Source organism: Phoca vitulina, unplaced genomic scaffold, assembly GCF_004348235.1.
Source record: "Phoca vitulina isolate PV1807 unplaced genomic scaffold, GSC_HSeal_1.0 scaffold35, whole genome shotgun sequence".
In the NCBI taxonomy this organism is placed as follows: domain Eukaryota; kingdom Metazoa; phylum Chordata; class Mammalia; order Carnivora; family Phocidae; genus Phoca; species Phoca vitulina.
The window spans coordinates 8,351,512-8,369,111 of record NW_022589738.1 but is presented as its reverse complement, the minus strand read 5'-3'; the positions used below and the strand labels follow the sequence as shown (position 1 = coordinate 8,369,111).

At 40.1% G+C, this 17,600-nt stretch overlaps 1 pseudogene; it reads left to right on the top strand.

Annotated features, from left to right (window-relative positions):
- The first annotated feature begins 13,858 nt into the window (after window positions 1–13,858).
- On the top strand, window positions 13,859–14,901 carry LOC116646001 (annotated as a pseudogene).
- Window positions 14,902–17,600: the final 2,699 nt, after the last annotated feature.

The window sequence follows — 17,600 nt, the reverse complement described above, 5'->3', positions numbered from 1 at the left end:
AGGTGGTCTCAGTGGAGTCTGAGAGGGTCTGTACTATGCACAGAGACACAGACTTTCTGGCTGCCGAATTCACAGAACATAACTAAAACCTTTGCTGAAGTGTCCAGTGTTGGATGGATTATATCATCTCCAGCAGATTTTCAACAACCCTCCAATAAAACAGCTACCACAAAAGATGAGGATTTACTAAATCATATTTTCCAGAGGAATCACTTGACTCAGGGCTGGTAGAGTCAGCTCTAAGAGAGAAGGAAAACTGATCTTTCCCTGAGCTATACGTAATAGAAAAGCAGCCAGAGAATACTTTGAAACTGGGCCTCACAAAGAACGTGTGGCTTCCAAAGCCCGATAGAGGTGCCAGGATCTCTCAAAGCGAGAAAACCCCAACAGTCACCAGGAATTAGACATCCACTATTCCATCTGGGCTGAGGACACTGAAACAGTTTAGAGAAACAGTCTGAATGGTGAAGAATGAAGCCCCAGTTTCATTGAAGCTCAGTTTCCCCTCAAGAACCTCAAGAAGAACTACAGGCTGCCGACGCAGCCAACTCGGTGTCTCCCCTCCCCAATGGACCCTGAGGAAATTCTGCCGGTTAATAGTCACTGAGCAGCAGTGGATGCAGCATCATCTGCCAGGTGCTCTCAGGAAACAGATTTCTTACGTGGAAGACATAGTTCTAGATCGCTCAAGAACCTGCCACTAGCCACAGAACCAGCCCAGGCCATTCTGCAGAGAGCTCGGTCAGGCAGTTCAGAGAGAGAACCGAGGAACTGCAGCTGCCGTGGGCACCACGTGTGCTCAGCTGCCACAAGCAAGCAGACAGACAGACATACACACTACGACCCTTGTAGACAACCCTGTTTCTTTTCATGAACCTAAATCTGCAGCACCGTCAGCATGTTTGGAAGAAGGCAGATAGGTATGTCCAGACACTTCTGACTTAGAAGAGACAAAAAGAGTAATTTACTTTTATTTAAAGGACCACCAAGAAGCAACATTGATTCTGACTTGAACAAGGAAGTGGAATAGTTTGGCTCAGAGGAGGACTTTTAGGGGAATCAATCTTCATTTAACTTGGGTTGCTCTTGTGGTCAAAGGCTGGGGAAAAGCTCTTTGAAGTTGGGCCACGGGCGCAGGCCCTAGTTCCTATAACACAGGCCTTAGCTTGTAAGTTAAGAAAACATTTGCCTTTGGAGCAACAAAGATCAAGCGAATTTTCCAGGCTGTTAGGAGACCATTTGGTCATTTGCCTGCTGCCCATATGTTAACCTTTTGTCGTTTTTAGACGGGCGAGGTCAGGGACCTTAGCCGCCACCACCCAGACGAATTCTCCCCAGGAGCTTGATACTGTGAGAATGTATCTGACCTCGGGGCCTAAGTTGACATCACCAGATCTCAAGAAGCACTTCATAAAGGGCTTATCCTGCAGGCTTTCAAGTCAGGAAATGCTGTTGCCTACACCCCTTATATGCCACATCTAGACTTTTCATTGGCAATAATGCTCTGAAGGGGCTATTTGGACTCTAGCTGCGTCCCTCCTCAGCTTGCCTGGTGGGTGAGCGCCCTCCTATACACATGTCTGTTACTGCCCTGGAGAGTCTGTCTTCCCGGTAAGAGTCCCAGTTTCTTTAGGGGAATGTGTATTTAACCTTCACTGACATGTAGCATTCTCAATACCAGACTTAGTGCATAGAAAAATGAAATATTTATAGAAGAAAGAAAGAAAAGGAGGGAGCGAAGGAAGAGAGAAGGGAAAAGAATTATACAGAATTATAAGTAATAATCATTGTCACCCTCTTTGAATCCTCAGTATACAACAGCAGTGATCTTGCTTGCTTAATAAGTATTTTCTCATGAAAGTCTCACAGAAAATCTAAGGTATCATTATCTCTCTTTTAGTGGAGAAAACTAAGCTCAAAAGAGTTAAACTTACCTCAACTCCCAGAAAGGGAAAGTGGTAAAATCCACATCTGAAGCCAGTTTTGACTAACTCCAAATCCTGTGTTCTTCTTTACCAAGCCCAGGAGACACGAGAGCCCAGAGAATTTGAGTATCTTACATGATCCCATAACTAGTTAGTGGAGAGGAGTGGAAGACTCCCAATTCTAGTGGTTAAAAGCTCTTTGAAGTCAAGTGACAGAAGCCGTATCAAGCTCAGTTAAACCAAAAGTGTGCTCTTTAAGTGTTTCACGGATCACAGGAAAAAAAGACGGTGTTCTAGGCCTCAGGAACCACTGCAAACTACAGATTGGAACCAAGGCTGAGAAAGTCAGTGGGAGCATGCATCTCACTTCTTGATTCCTCTGCACATCTGCTTCATTCCTCCTTGGAGATGAGCATTCTCTGCTTCTCAGTTAAGTAGTGGAAAAATCGCTGCCTCACAGTCCCTGAACACAATGACTCAGACACGCCCACAGAAAATGCTTTAGTTTAGTCCCAATCCAGGGTTTGTGGAAGAGCATTTGATTGGCCTAGACAGGTCTAGATGTCCACCCTGGTCCAAATGCTGCAGGCAGGGGGTAAAGTCATGAACTACTATGAAGGCTGAGAGGGACTCACCCAGGTCTGTGATCCTGTGGATTCAAGGATAGGTTGAGTCCTAGATTATGGAGAATACCAGTAAGGTAGAGAGACACTCTAAAATTATCTACTTCTTACTGCTCCATATTGTTTTTCTTTTTCTTTTTTTTTTTTAAAGATTTTTTTTTAATTTATTTATTTGACAGAGAGAGACCCAGTGAGAGAGGGAACACAAGCAGGGGGAGTGGGAGAGGGAGAAGCAGGCTTCCCGCTGAGCAGGGAGCCCGATGCGGGGCTTGATCCCAGGACCCTGGGATCATGACCTGAGCCGAAGGCAGATGCTTAACGACTGAGCCACCCAGGCGCCCCTGCTCCATATTGTTTTTCAACCCTGTATTAAAGGATCATTAAACTAAATTTAGAGCTTTTTACTCTATGAACACATTTTACCTTAAGGAGTTTTGCTTATAGTGAAGAAAAATGGTTAATTTTTTATTACTCTATAGAAAAATTTTGAAAATGTATAGTTTTACAAAGGTTTTCAAAATCTTGAAATTCCAAATTCAAATTCAAAAGCCTTGAAAAAGAGCAAGCTACTGGTACAGGCAACACATACTATACCTTATCTAAAATAGAAAAACAAAAGCAAAATATTAAATTCAAAAAGCCTCGATACCACTGAAATTTCTGAATTATTCCTCTGGAAGTTTCAGAGAGGACCAGAGTATCAAACATTAAATACATGCTAGTCTTGCCCAAATGAAAACCCTAGTTCACGTAACAACTAGGCTTTCCCAGCTATTGTTTATAGATTTGTCTCATTTGCAAAAATAAAATTTTCTTAGTAAGAACTATAGGTTCTTTCATATATACAGTTTTCATATATTATTTTATATGTGTGTATATTCATTTGAAAATAAAATGAATACCCACTCTTAGGTATTTTCCCAAGAGAATGAAAACATGTTCACACAAAGACTTACACACGAATGTTCCTAACAGCTTTGTTCGTAACAGCTCAAAATGGAAATTAACTAAATGTCTTTCCACTGGTGAATGAAAAACTTATTATGGTATGTCAGACAATGGAATACTACTCAGAGTTAAAATGGAGCAAGCTACTGGTACAGGCAACAATATGAAAGAATTTCAAATGCCTTATGCTTTGTAGGTGAAGAACGCTGGGCACAAAAGGCTAATATACTGTGTGATTCTATTATAGGACAAGATTCTGGAAAAGGCAAAACTATAGGAACAGAAATCAGATCAGTGCTGGGGATTCAGAAGGGGATGGATTACAAAGGGGCATGAAGAAACTTTAGGGAAATGTTCTCTATTATGGTTATGGTGATGGGTACATGTCTGTTTATATTTGTCAAAATTCATTAAACTGTGCACCCCAAAATGGTGAATTCTAATGTATCTAAATTACACCTCAGGGGCATCTGGGTGGGTCAGTCAGTTAAGCATCTGACTCTCAGCTTTGGCTCAGGTTGTGATTTCCTGGGTAGTAAGATCAAGCCCCTCATAGGGGTCTGTGCTCAGCAGGGAGTTTGCCTGAAGATTTTCTCCTTCTGCCTCTCCCTCAACGTGCATGTTCTCTTGCACTCTCTCTCTCTCAACTAAATAAATAAATCTTTAAAAAAAATAAGTTATACCTCAGTAAATCTGACTCTACAAAATAAAAGATATATATATTTATGGTAGATAATGAATACAGCATACAAATGTTCTCTTAAATCCACAAAAACAGGTTTTATTTATATAACATATACTTAAAAATTGAACTGTGTTCTGTAATCTCCTGACTATTCCTTATTTTAATTAAAAATAATGCTTTTTGATGGATTGGACAGTGATGTTGTGTTGATCAACCCATTCAAAACCTAAGTAACGTAGGAAAACATTGCAGTTTTGTTGTTTTTTATTAAAAGCCAACATGCATATACTCCCCAAATACATGCACACATGCCCAGGGAGCATATCAGGAAATTCCAGACAGCCCTGGTTTCATCTGACATTTAGATATCTAATTTATCATAGCACATTCAGAAAACTAAGTGCATTGTCATTTAATCAATGTGAGGTTACTGGGACCTTGTAAAATGGAAAAAATCAATTCAATCATTGACTAGGTCATTCTGGTCTTTCCTTTATAGAACATTTCTTCATTTACAATTTTCAAAGAAATAGAACGCTTAGGTGCTCCAGATGATGAGTTTAAAACTTAACTCAGTCTTGTGGAAAGAAGCAAGTGAAGGCAAAGAACAAAGTGAATGATCCAAAGATGAAGAAAACGAAATCCTAGGGACAACTCCAAGGTAGGAGATGAGAATCTTATTCTTGATGAGAAACTTAGGAGTAGAAAAGGTTCTTCCATTCCCGGGTGCTAGGAGTCGGGCGAAAACCTTTACGGCTCCCTCACGCCCTGGAGTCCAGCTGTGGTTGTTAGGAAGAACAGCTGCCTGGGTGATGTGCTGTAAGGACACATACATCCTCAGTTGCATGACCACTGGGATCAATGCTTCCCAACAGAAGTGCACGGCATACAGGCCTATGTGATGTCTTTCCCTTACCGGGCCTATGTGATGACTTGAGGCATTCTTATGAGCACCACTGTGCTTTTCTGTAGCCCTGGGATCACCTCAAAGGCCGATTTTTCTAGTCAGTGCTGGAGTCAGCAGAATGAAGCACCTGAAGGAAAGGCCTCTGGCATAACAAGAAAGAGAAGATGACATTGGGTTCTAGATGCTTTGTTGGGAGCTGCCGTCTTCCTACATGCCAAGGGCCCATCCAGGGAGGAGACACTCAAACAAGAAATGAGCATCAGGTATCCTGGCTCCAGCTCTGGCTCAGGCTCCCGGGGGCCCACCCGCATGCCAGTCTTCCCAAGAGAGACGGGTTGGCAACTAAGCATAGAAACAGGAGGAAAAAACCGGATACTTGCAGCATACATGCTATGGTTGTGTTTGTTGTTCTCCCTCCAAAATGGACTTTTATGGTGTTCTTTGGTACATACAATTTTTTAAAAAGATTCTTTTATTGGCAAAGGATAGAGAAGTTCTTGAGTAAAATGCAGGGATACAGGTAGTTTGAAATTGGACCTGACAGCAGAATGCCATACTGACCTAAGGCAGTTCTGAAGATTACCTCTCTTTTCTTTGTCCTGGGAAGTGTGGTTTTCCACAAGCTATCCTTGCTCTTCTTTGGTCTATTCCATTGCATTTCCTTTTCTCAAACAACTGGTATTCTCTCTTTACTCATGGGTTTTCATCCCTCTTAATTTTAACCTGGACCTTTATACCAAATTCACTCTCCTCTGTAGTCAGTGTCATGCAGTGATTAAGAGAAGAGACTCTGGAATCACATAGAACTTGGGTTGAATCGTGGCCCTACCAGTCATTGCATGGTCAAGTAACTTACCTTCCTGCAAATTAAGAAGAGTGCCTGGGTTATAGAGCTATTATGGGGGTGTAAAAGATAGCCCATGGAAGGTGCTAGGTAGCATCAGGCACATGGTAGGGACCCAGTAAATGTTAGCTTTTTATATTCTCACTTCATCCCTTCAGCTTCTGCCTACAGTTTCTGACCTGTAAATTATTTCTGACTCTCTGTGTTCAAATCCCTAAGAAAGACAGTTGGGTTGGCATAACTGTCCTTTCAAATCACACAGCTACAGGGTTGCCCATGGATTAATGAGTCTTCAGTCAGGTACCCTCTTCCAACCACCTCCCCAGAACCTGGACGTGAGCTTAGGTTACAAACCTGCCTATGAAGGCAGCATCGGCTCTGAGGGAGGCAGTTTCCTGCAGTAGAGGCAGAGCTGGTCAGTACTGATCAGCATCCTAGAAAGAGTTTGTTTATATGTGTTCACAATATTGAACCAATGTCCCTTTAGATCAGAAATGACCATGGTAAATGCTTGTTACTGGGTTTCATGAGTTTAGCTGGTAATGTACATCTGTCTTTTACTTACGCCTACTTACTTGGAGAACTTCTGTTGTTGTTTGATTAAGGTTATCAATACAATAAAAATAGTTAATTCAAAGGTGATTCTAGAAATACAAAATAAAACTGTTTCCATTAAACTGCTGTCACAGCAATCAGTCTCGGACATGGCAGTGGGCGGGGTAAACCTGAACTCTATCTGCCATTGCCTGTGTGGCGAGCATTTTCCTGAATGTAAATTAGCTTCACAGAGCAGGCGGGCATGCCAGAAAACATCCAATAAACCTACTAGGAGGGGTTTGGGGAGATCAAATTCAAATGAAATCATCTGTGCAGAGAGCTCTGTGAAGCTGATGAGTATGTTATTTACAGGCCAATTCCGTGAGGTTTGCTGGCTGAGTAACTAGGACAAAAGCTGCTCTGGCCTCTCACCCCCCTTTGACTCAGCTGACACAATTCATCCACTCAGTCGAACAGACCAGTTCTCCACCACCCTTCGGACCAAGCACACACCGTCTACTGTAGGGCATAATTTTATTGCCAAATTATTGTTGACTTTGGCACAATGATTTATTTTTTCTTCATTCATTTCCTTTTAAAACTACTAGGAGATAACTTTTGTAACTCAGTTGTTAAAGACTGCAAGACTAACTAGAGTCAGGTTCCTTTGATTCATTCACCTATTCATTTAGCAAGTATTTTCCAAGGACCTACTTATGCTAGACCTTGTTTCAAGTACTTGAGATCGTTCATGGACAAGACAAAAAAAAATTCTACCTTAATAGAGCTTACCTTCTATGAAGATAGAAAATAAACAAGATAAATAAGTAAAATGTATGGTATGATGGAGAGTGATAACAAATGGCTTTTTAAAACAGAGTGGCAAAGGAAATACCTTTGTGACTTTTTAGGTAGAGGGGTAGATATAACATTCATAAGACTGGAAAACCATCCCACGAGTGTCTCAATTCTGTATCCTCAAGTTCCGAAAGTAACATTGGGAAAACCTCTCACATGGACCAACCCATCTGAGGGTAACAAGTCCCCACTGGCCTATAGTCTCAGAACAGAAGTTGGGGGCCTCAAACCAGCCAAATCCACCAGAGGGAGTAAATTCTACTGAAGATCAGGGGAGGAGATGGGTAAGGCCACAGAGCAGATAAAATCAAGGACGAGATCTAGAAACTTAGTAATCAGAAGAGGAAGAAATGTCAGGCATGTATTGAGAATAAGGCCAGACATCAGAGCAGGCAAAGCTGGAGAAAGTATCCTATTAGGAGCTCAGAGGTGGGTGGGGGAAATCGAGAACCAGATTCCCAGACAGGATCACAGTAACAGGAGACAGAATGTGGTGTGTGGGGTTCTGACGACAACAGCACGCATTTCATAGAGGCTGTGAACTCCTTTCAAGAAGGATTAGTCAGCATGATGCTGTTTTCACTTATTGCCCTCACACACATTTCCCGGTTATTCTCCGACTTGACTCTCCAGAAGCTCAGGTAGAGGAGTATATTCTGACAGAACACAGACAGTCTTGCCTTGGGAAGGGTTGCCGCTGAGTCTTCTGGGAATCTGCATTTCTCCAACTGGCTGCTTTTGTGCAAGCAGCGCTGTCGGGTCGATAGCCCCGGCCTGAAGAGTACTCGCACCCGATCGGCACCACTCCTGACTGTGGCACAGCAAACTCCCATTTAAAGAAAACTGCCTAATACGTCACCCTACTCCCTGCTTTTCCTCTAATTAGCCGATGTCGATAAATGGGTTTGTGTGTGGAGAAAGCAAAGGAAACGAGCATCAGGCCTGGATTCTGGCCGCCTCCCTTTCCCTGCCTCCCGCCTAATCTGTAGATCTATAAATTAGCAGCTCCATTGATGGAAGTTGAGAGATGGTTCTCTGGCTCACTGGTGTCTGTGTTTGTGTGTGTGTGTGATTTTGCCATATACACAAAGTCTTAATAGTTCCTGAAGCAGCAGAACATGTCTCCCTTCCAAGAAGCAGAAGAATCAGTCACAATCTGTCAGAAAACAACTGTTTGCCAAGGAACTCTTCCAGAAGCACTAACCTTTGTTTAATATGTTATTGATTTTCTAAACTGTTAAGTATGGTTTATAATGGCAATAACCCACATGATACCACTCATTACATCAGTTAATACCTAGTTTATTAGAACATTAACTTTTGCCACAGGCAATTAACTGACAAACTGTGTGTGTGTGTGCGTGTGTGTGTGTGTGTGTGTGTGTGTGTGTGTGGCGGGGGAGGGTGGTATGGGGTGGAGAGAGACTTATAATGAGAGATTTCCAAATGAACATTTCTTCAATATTTTTAAATGGCTTGTGGGAGCTCAGCAGTGGAGCCCAAAATCTTCTTGTCATTACCTTTCTTCCAGAAGAAACAGGCCAGTACTATGCACATATGGAGCCCCCCACTGACATTAGTAAGCTAATCCACAATTAACTATTGGAAATCATGTGCATAATTAATTAAATGTCACTATTCATGGCAAGATGTGTGTGGGTGTGGGTGTGTGCAGGTGGAGAATTTGGGAGCAGGATAACGAAGAGCTCTAAACAATCTGAAAACATTAGTGTTGCCCCATTATTGGTGCAAGGTAAGATTCATTTTTATTCCTTTACAGGGAGGTAGCATGACAAAAGGAAAGTTCTTTATATTTTATTGCATCCTCAACTTAGCATATTTCCATGAAATAACACTGTCTACCCTATCTATACTCATATAATTTTTTCCTGAGGGTCTTTATGAGAAATGTTTAAGACTCTCAGTAATCTATATATGAAAACATGTATGTGCCTAAAGAAGAGGCCTTCCCGCCCCCCACCACTCAGGAGGGATGGGGTGGCTGGGTGATAGACATTGGGGAGGGTATGTGCTATGGTGAGCGCTGTGAATTGTGTAAGACTGATGAATCACAGACCTGTACCCCTGAAACAAATAATACATTATATATAAAAAAAGAAAAAATACATGATATTACCAAATAAATCACAAGTACAAGAATATACAAAAAAAAAAGAGGCCTTGATACTTTGTGTTTTTTTTAGTTTTTATTTATTTAAGTCATCTCTACACCCAATGTGAGGCTCAAACTCACAACCCTGAGATCAAGAGTTGCATGCTCTTCTGACTGAGCCAGTCTGGTGCCCCGATATTTTTGTTTTTTTAAAAAAGTCTTAAAACTGGTATTTAGAGGAGAAAAGACTTCCAGAATGGTGGAGTAAGGGGACTGGCAAATCCTCTACCTCAATACACAATCACACAACTGGACAAAATTGTCAAAACAGTTACATTCCAACATTGGAAATTGACCAAAGGCATATAACAATCTGAGAAGTTTGAAAAACTGCTGAAATTCAGGCTTCAGGTATGAATAGTGTCAGTCTATGGCATTTTTAGCTGTACCTGCTCCCTTTTTTCCCCTGTCCCCCTGGGGTTAAGCTCATTCTGGATGGTAGTTCTACTAAGGTGGGCAAGCCATGAAACTCAGGAGCTTTACTGCCAGTGGAAGTTGACCCAATCTGGTAACCCACATGCAGGGACTTTGTCTGAAACAATAGCTATCTTGGTGGCAAACTATCAAGGAAGGCCAACATCACAGCTATCTGAGTTGTGATATTGGATGGAGTAATTTAGCATACAACCCAGCAAATTCACTCCTAAGTATCTACCCAAAAGATATAAAAACACATGTCCACACAGAGACTTAAACATAAATGTTCATAGCAGCGTTGTATATTATAGTCAAAAACTAAAGATAACCCAAATGTTCACCAATTGATAAATGTATAAATAAAACTTGGTATACACAAAAAACAGATTATTGAGCAACAAAAAAGTAGTTACTGCTACATGCTACAACAGAGATGAGTCTTTGAAAGAACAGCTAAGTACAAGAAGCCAATACAAAAGACCACATATTATATGATTTCACTTACATGAAATATCCAGAAAAGGCAAATCTATAGAGACAGAAAACAGATTGGTCTTTGCCAAAGACTGAGGATAGGACAGTGGAGTGAATTTAAATGAGCAAATGGGAATATTTCAGATTGTGGTTATGGTTGCACAACTCTATAATTTACTAAAAAACAACTGTACTCTTAAAATGGGTGGATTGTATGGTATGTAAGTGTACCTCAAAAAAGCTCTTAAAAATTGGTATTTTATAGAGTATGAAAATATGAGTAAGGATGTTAGCACTAACACAGAATAATCATTAGCTCTATTATAATAATCCAGCTTCTCTTAAAGTATGAAGCATTTTGAAATAGCATTATAAGATTGTAAGCAAGTTTTATAAAGCAAGTGTCTTATTGCTTCATAATATACTAAAATAGAAAATTCTAAGAGCCCCATTATTTTCCTTGGTATATCTGAAGAAATTTTCCCATTCAGAAATGGTCTCATAAATCATGATAATAATAATTTCAGATAGTTATAAGAGAATATGTTCTGAAATTACAACATGTGTTATAATAAACTGCATACAAAAAAAAAAAAACCCGCAGGAATTGCTCCATATTCCAGCTATTGAAAGAGAGAAAAATAATTGCTAATAATTTACTCTGGCATTAGCTTGGCACTAGACAATGCTCTGAACAAAAGAATGAATACCATTTCAGATAGTATCTACCAAGGTCCTCTGAGATTAATGTAATTGTCAATTTTTAAACTAATTGAGGAAGCTGAGACCATTGTCCTTATGTTCCTTTATAGAGTTTCTTTGCTAGAGATTGATCAGAGGCTCAGTTTTATATTTTGTTAGAATAACAGCAACTCAATAAAATGGTCATTTTGTGCTGAAAAGATTTTTCGTAAAAAGTAGGAGGTAAAATGATGGCCAATATGCTTTCTCTCTCTTTAAATTTAAAATGTCAGAAAGGCCATTTCCACCTATGAAAGTTCTGTCACAGATATGTGGGTACATACACATATATGCATATATACATACAACATATGCAGATATTTAAGTAAATAACATTACCTAGTGTCGACGGAGATGTAGGAAATTTGATAATACCATGTGTTGCTAGTGACGTTGCCCAGATAGAAAACAATCTGTCAGTGTGCATCTTTAAACATGATAATCTTCATGCCTGTGACTAGTAATTCAGTTTCAGAGAGTCTATCCAAATATCCTGCTACTTGGGCGTTGCTTGAATCAGTGTAGCCTCTTTTGGGTCCAGAGTATGTGTGTGGATATGAGAAAGAACAATCTGACTCAAAGAACCTTAAATATTTGCTCATTTCAGAGTGCCTGCCTGCATCATGATAAAAGAATTAACAAAGACTAATGGCGTAAATCTCTTTTCCCCTCTGACACATTTTCCACAAAGTCCTCCCAATTGTTTCGTCGCTGTGTCAATCCATATCCCATGTGAATTAATAGAGATATTAGCAAAAGATCTGGGCAGAATGAGTCTGGAATTGTGACCCTTGAGGCTAATGTAGAAACATTGTTACTTCGGGTCCCATTTGGCAAGGTTTTATTGTTTTAAGGCTTTGGGCACCTTGTGACCTACAGTACGTGCCAATGAGCATGTGCAGAGCCTTCGTTTGGGTCCCCAAGTTTCTGATAGCTTTGTACCAAGCATATCATTCATGTGACAGGATGATAAATGCAGTTCTTCCTGTAGGCTCAGAAAGAGGCCACAAAGGCTGAGAAGAGAACAATAGTTGCCTGGTAACCATGCAATCTAAGCCAAGGGGATTTGCAAAGAGGGTGGCCCAATGCTGAGTGTGACACAATTAACGGACCACTTATCTCCAGTTCAGATAAAAGGGTGAGATTAAAAAGTCAAGACAATTTAATTTCTGTTGGCTTGCTTTGGTTTTGTTTTGCTTTATAATTCTTACTCAAGTATTATATCTGAAAGAGAAGTGCATGTATTGTTAAGTGTTCAGCTCAATAAAATCTTACAAAACTCAGTTTGCCCAGAATGCTAGCATCAGATCAGGAAACAGAATATTACCAGCACTGTGAATCCCTCCTTCAAGCTTCTTCCAGCCAATCACCTCACCATTCTTGACTGTCAACATAACATAGAGTAACTTGACCTATGTTAAGGATTTTATGTAGTGTCATACAGTATATATACTCTTGTGCCTGGCTTCATCTGCTCAATATTGTGTTTTTGACATATTGGTGTGTGCTGTTGTGTATGTATGTACAACATAAAGCTTCTATGCACATACTTTTGTTGAACATACACATGCATGTCTGCTAGATATATGCCTCAAGAGTGGAATTGCTAGGTCATAGAGAATAGATATGTTCAGCTAGAGTATATAATGCCAAAGCATTTTCTAGTTATTATACCGATCTATACTTCCACCAGTAGTATATGAAAGTTCCAGTGGTTCCCCATATTTACTAACACTTGGTATTTTCTTTTTCACTTTACCCACTCTGGTGGGAGTACTGGGGGGGGCTGTAGTGGTGAGAGGATTTATTTCAAGAAATATTTAACCATGCTGTGCTTCACCTTCCCTCACCTAAAGTGAGAGGAGCTTTGAGATCTATAAGAAAATCTTCAAGTATGTTTTCCAAGAGCTCAAGGAACAAGAGGACAAGCTCTGACTTCTGTCTACTAGTACTAAAGGCAAGCGCTATGGCTGGTATGGCCTCTCGTTCCTGGCAGAGTAGAGGACTGCCCTGGGAGCCAGCTCCTCTTCCAACAAAGGTTGAGCAGACGTGCAGGTTCCTGGGGACCAAATATGAACTAAAAAAAAAAAGGGATCCAATATGGATTTTATCAATATTAACTTGGACCCAGATGACTGATTGGAGATACGTAGGGACCCCAGTTATAAATAGCTGAAGGCCTAAAGGCCAAGGGTGAAGTTGGATACAGCCAGCCAGACAAAAGGCATTCCTCCCACCAAGGAGTTGCAGTGGGGGGGTCTCCAATAGGAATATTGCTAAGGATCCTGTAAATGTACCCCTTGGGAAGGGAAGAGGCATCATTGGAAAACTACTATCACCAAAGTGCCTCAACACCAGATTCCAACTGGTCTAGCCACTTAAGCTCATGTCCTTTTCACCATTGCCCTGGGGTCAGCCATATAGTAATCAGCAAACAACAAAGAGAAGACACTACTAGTTCTGTCCTTTCCTGTTATAGGCTTGCAATACTCAAGAAGCTCTGTGCTTAGGAGGGAGAAAACTTTAAGTAAGTTTGGCAATTGAAATACCACTACACTAGATTGGAGTTAAGTCATCATGAGATGAAATTGAACTTGTCAGTGCTTTAAAGAGATTAATTTTTTTTCTTATCATTGTTTAGGAGGGACTGGAAAAACTAGAGGGCATGTAGGAATTTCATCCAGGGGCAGGGAGAAAACTGATCCACAGTAAGAATTAAAAGGAGAATGAGAAAGAATAGGAAAGAATTTCATACAATAGAGGTGACTGACTTAGTGTCTAAAAAAACAAAAAACTCTGATAACTTCAATGTTACTTTCACCTGTGATATTCAGTCTTTCACAGATACAGTTTATAGGCATGCAATAAGTAGCAAACTATTTGAAGTTTATGTGAAAGTTGCTGTAGCGCATGTCGAAGCAAATCAGCTTCAACAACTACCTAATCATGGGCCTCAGAAAAGGTAAAATCATTCAACAGAAGGTGTCAGATTGACATGTCTGAGTGACTGCAGCCTCTACTTCTCAGTGGACAGTGATAACTTCATGCCTATGCCTTAACCTTCTAGTGCTCTGAAGACGGGTCCACTAACTTGTTCTGACACCTCCTGGGACAGTAACAGTCCTGCTCCAATTGTAACAACATGCGTGACCAACACACAGGCTAGTGAAGTTTCTGTTCCACAAGTAAATGCCAGTGAAAGTTCAGGGGGTACATCGAGTATAAGCATGTCGTAAAGTGCCACACAACCAACCATTTCTCCATGACCAAAGCCTACAGTCCCTAGAGTCCATTCTTCAACATGTCTTGTAAACCAACCACTTAGACCTTCAAGGAATGTAGCAGCAAAATGACCTAATCCTATAGTAGGAGTCAAGAGGACATCCTCACCAAATAAAGAAGAGCATCCCAAGAAAACCAAAACAGAAGAGAATAAAACAAGTAAAGAAGCTAACAGTCTTGTTTTGAGTGGACATGAGAAAACAGAAATAAATGAACAACTTTATATGAAGAAAATTACAACTCAACTAGAAACTAAGGGGCTTCTCTGTTGGCCCCTCAGAAAACCCCTAGTATGGACCTTTCCAATATCCTTGGTCAGCCTGCAAATCCCATTCCTACTATCAAGGATTCAATAAAATTGAGATTTACCTGTCAACAACTTCAGGGATCCATAAACAGTATCTGCCAACTCAACCAGTTGTCTTCAAGTGCTAAAAAAGAGAATAGAGTGGACAGGGTTAACATGACTGAAAAAGAAAAGGTTTAGGTTTATTTGGTGACCTCCCTCACTGGGCTAATCCACATTTGTTCAAAAGTCCTAATTAGTAAGTGCAGAGGCAGGAGTGCTATTATTAATTTGCTAACAACAGTATATGAAGGATGTCAGATATTGATAAACCTAGTTACTCTTTCTTAATCTGGACAAAGAAAATGAACAGATTTTTCCAAACATGTTTTATGAATCCTCCATTGAGCTCTATACTATCATATATGCACTTCTCATGTTAAATTGCAATTATTCAAACCCTTCCTCTTTCTCTTTAATTTTTTAAAGATTTTATTTATTTATTTGAGACAGACAGAGAGAGCAAGCACGAGCAGGCAGAGGGGCAGAGGGAGAGGGACAAGCAGGCTCCCCACCAAGCAGGGAGCCTGATGCAGGGCTCCATCCCAGGACCCTGAGATCATGACCTGAGACCATGACCTAAGCCGAAGGCAGACACTTAACCAACTGAGCCACCCAGGCGCCCCTTCCTCTATCTTTCTAAATTAATGTTCCAGGGGCGCCTGGGTGGCTCAGTTGGTTAAGCGACTGCCTTCGGCTCAGGTCATGATCCTGGAGTCCCGGGATCGAGTCCCGCATCGGGCTCCCTGCTCGGTGGGGAGTCTGCTTCTCCCTCTGATCCTCCCCCTCTCATGCTGTCTCCCATTCTCTCTCTCAGATAAATAAATAAAAAATCTTTAAAAATAAATAAATTAATTAATTAATTAATTAATGTTCCAAAGTTGGAGTATAGTCTTAACACCCTTAGGAGATGCACTGAGGCTTTCTTTTCCCCATTAATTTATGTTATCTAGTAGACACTATTTCTTCTTCCCACATTTTCATTCTCTGTAGTCACTTTGCCTTCCCTCCCACTCCCTAAGAAAATATTGTTATACTAACAGGTGTAATGCAGTATCTGGTGTTTTGTGTGGCTATGGATTTAGATCGAAACTGCCAGGCACAGATTTCAGTATTGTCATTTTGTTGACACAATGGGGAAAATTCAGCTTATTAAACATTTCACGGAATTGCACCCAAGCTTTGCCAAGCAGGAAAGTTGGACATTTTCTGTGTAGTGACTTTTTAATTCTAGTTTTCATAACCTAGAGATCAGATTGTTGCTTTCACATGATGTATGTAGTATCTCATGAGTGGAGTTTGTTTTGCCTTGAAGTATCTAGACTCCTTTTATTTTTCAGGAACTATATTGTAAACAGAAGATATATTCCCTCATTAAAAACACATTTTGAAGATAACAAATTTGGAGGAAGAAAGAAAGAAAGAAAGAAAGAAAGAAAAAGAAAGAGAAGGAGGGAGGGAGGGGGGAGGAGGGAGGAAGAAACAGCAGCAACAACCAATACCAAGCTTACGGAGAAAAATTCAGGGATGAAATATGCTAAATGTTTAGCATTAAAGGAATTGGGATTGTGACTATATTTAACTGTGCTCAGTATTTCTAATTTTCTGTGACAAAAGTATATAGTATTTTCAATGTTAAGAACATAAAAATAATACGGGGCGCCTGGGTGGCTCAGTTGGTTAAGCAACTGCCTTCAGCTCAGGTCATGATCCTGGAGTCCCAGGATCGAGTCCTGCGTCGGGCTCCCTGCTCAGTGGGGAGTCTGCTTCTCCCTCTGACTCTCCTTCCTCTCATGTTCTCTGTCTCTCATTCTCTCTCTCGCAAATAAATAAATAAAATCTTAAAAAAAAAAAAAAGAACATAAAAATAATAGCTTGGAGTTATTAATTTAGAACAAACATTAAAGAGCTAGAGATTTAGATTTTATTTTAAATAGATAAGTTTAATGATAGGTTTTACTATCTATACATTTAGAAGTTATCTTGGGAAATCATTTGTAATATTTCCACTAGATATATTTTGATATAGATAAAATATACTGTATATATGCATGTATAGATATGTGTATATCTCTATCTCCATCTATTGAGTGTATATGTATGTGTGTGTGTGCAATTCAAAAGCATTTTATTGTCTCATTGCATACATATAGTACTTTTTAAGTTACAGTTACAAAATGTTATAACAGATACAGAAAGCTGCCTTCCTAGAGCCTGGAAAACTGTAAAGCATTAAGAACCAAAGTGATTTTTTACATACGTTTTCATGTGGTTTTAATGGGCTTATGGGATATTTTATGGCAGAGATGACACAGTGTTAGCTGAATCATTGAATAATTCCTAGAGAATATTACTAACATCAATATCTGAAGCTTATTTTTAAGAAGTTATACTTGTAGCCCTGGATCAACTATATGATGCCCTTAAGCTTAACAACCCTAAGCTCTTTGTTAGAGACACAGTCTAGGGCCTTCAAAAAAAATCTACATAATATTGGTTTCAACTCCTTGGAGATAGTCCAATGTCCCATCAAGGATTTTTGTAAATTCCTGGTAGAGGTGTTAGAGAAGAGGGACATCTCCTGCTCTGGTTGTCTGCCTTAAATTAATTCTTATCCTCTACTTTGTGTCTCAGGATTGTTCCTTTTCCTCTACCCTAAGGGAAAACTTAATATGAGATGCATACTCCTTGAGGCCCCAAGTCAAAAGTGAATAGGATATGATTTTAAACAGCATTCTACTGAATAATGTATAAGCATGGTATATCAAGTAAATTTAAATTGCATGTTGGATATACTTATCCTTCGAATCCATTGATCACCTAGGTATAGGAGATTTCTC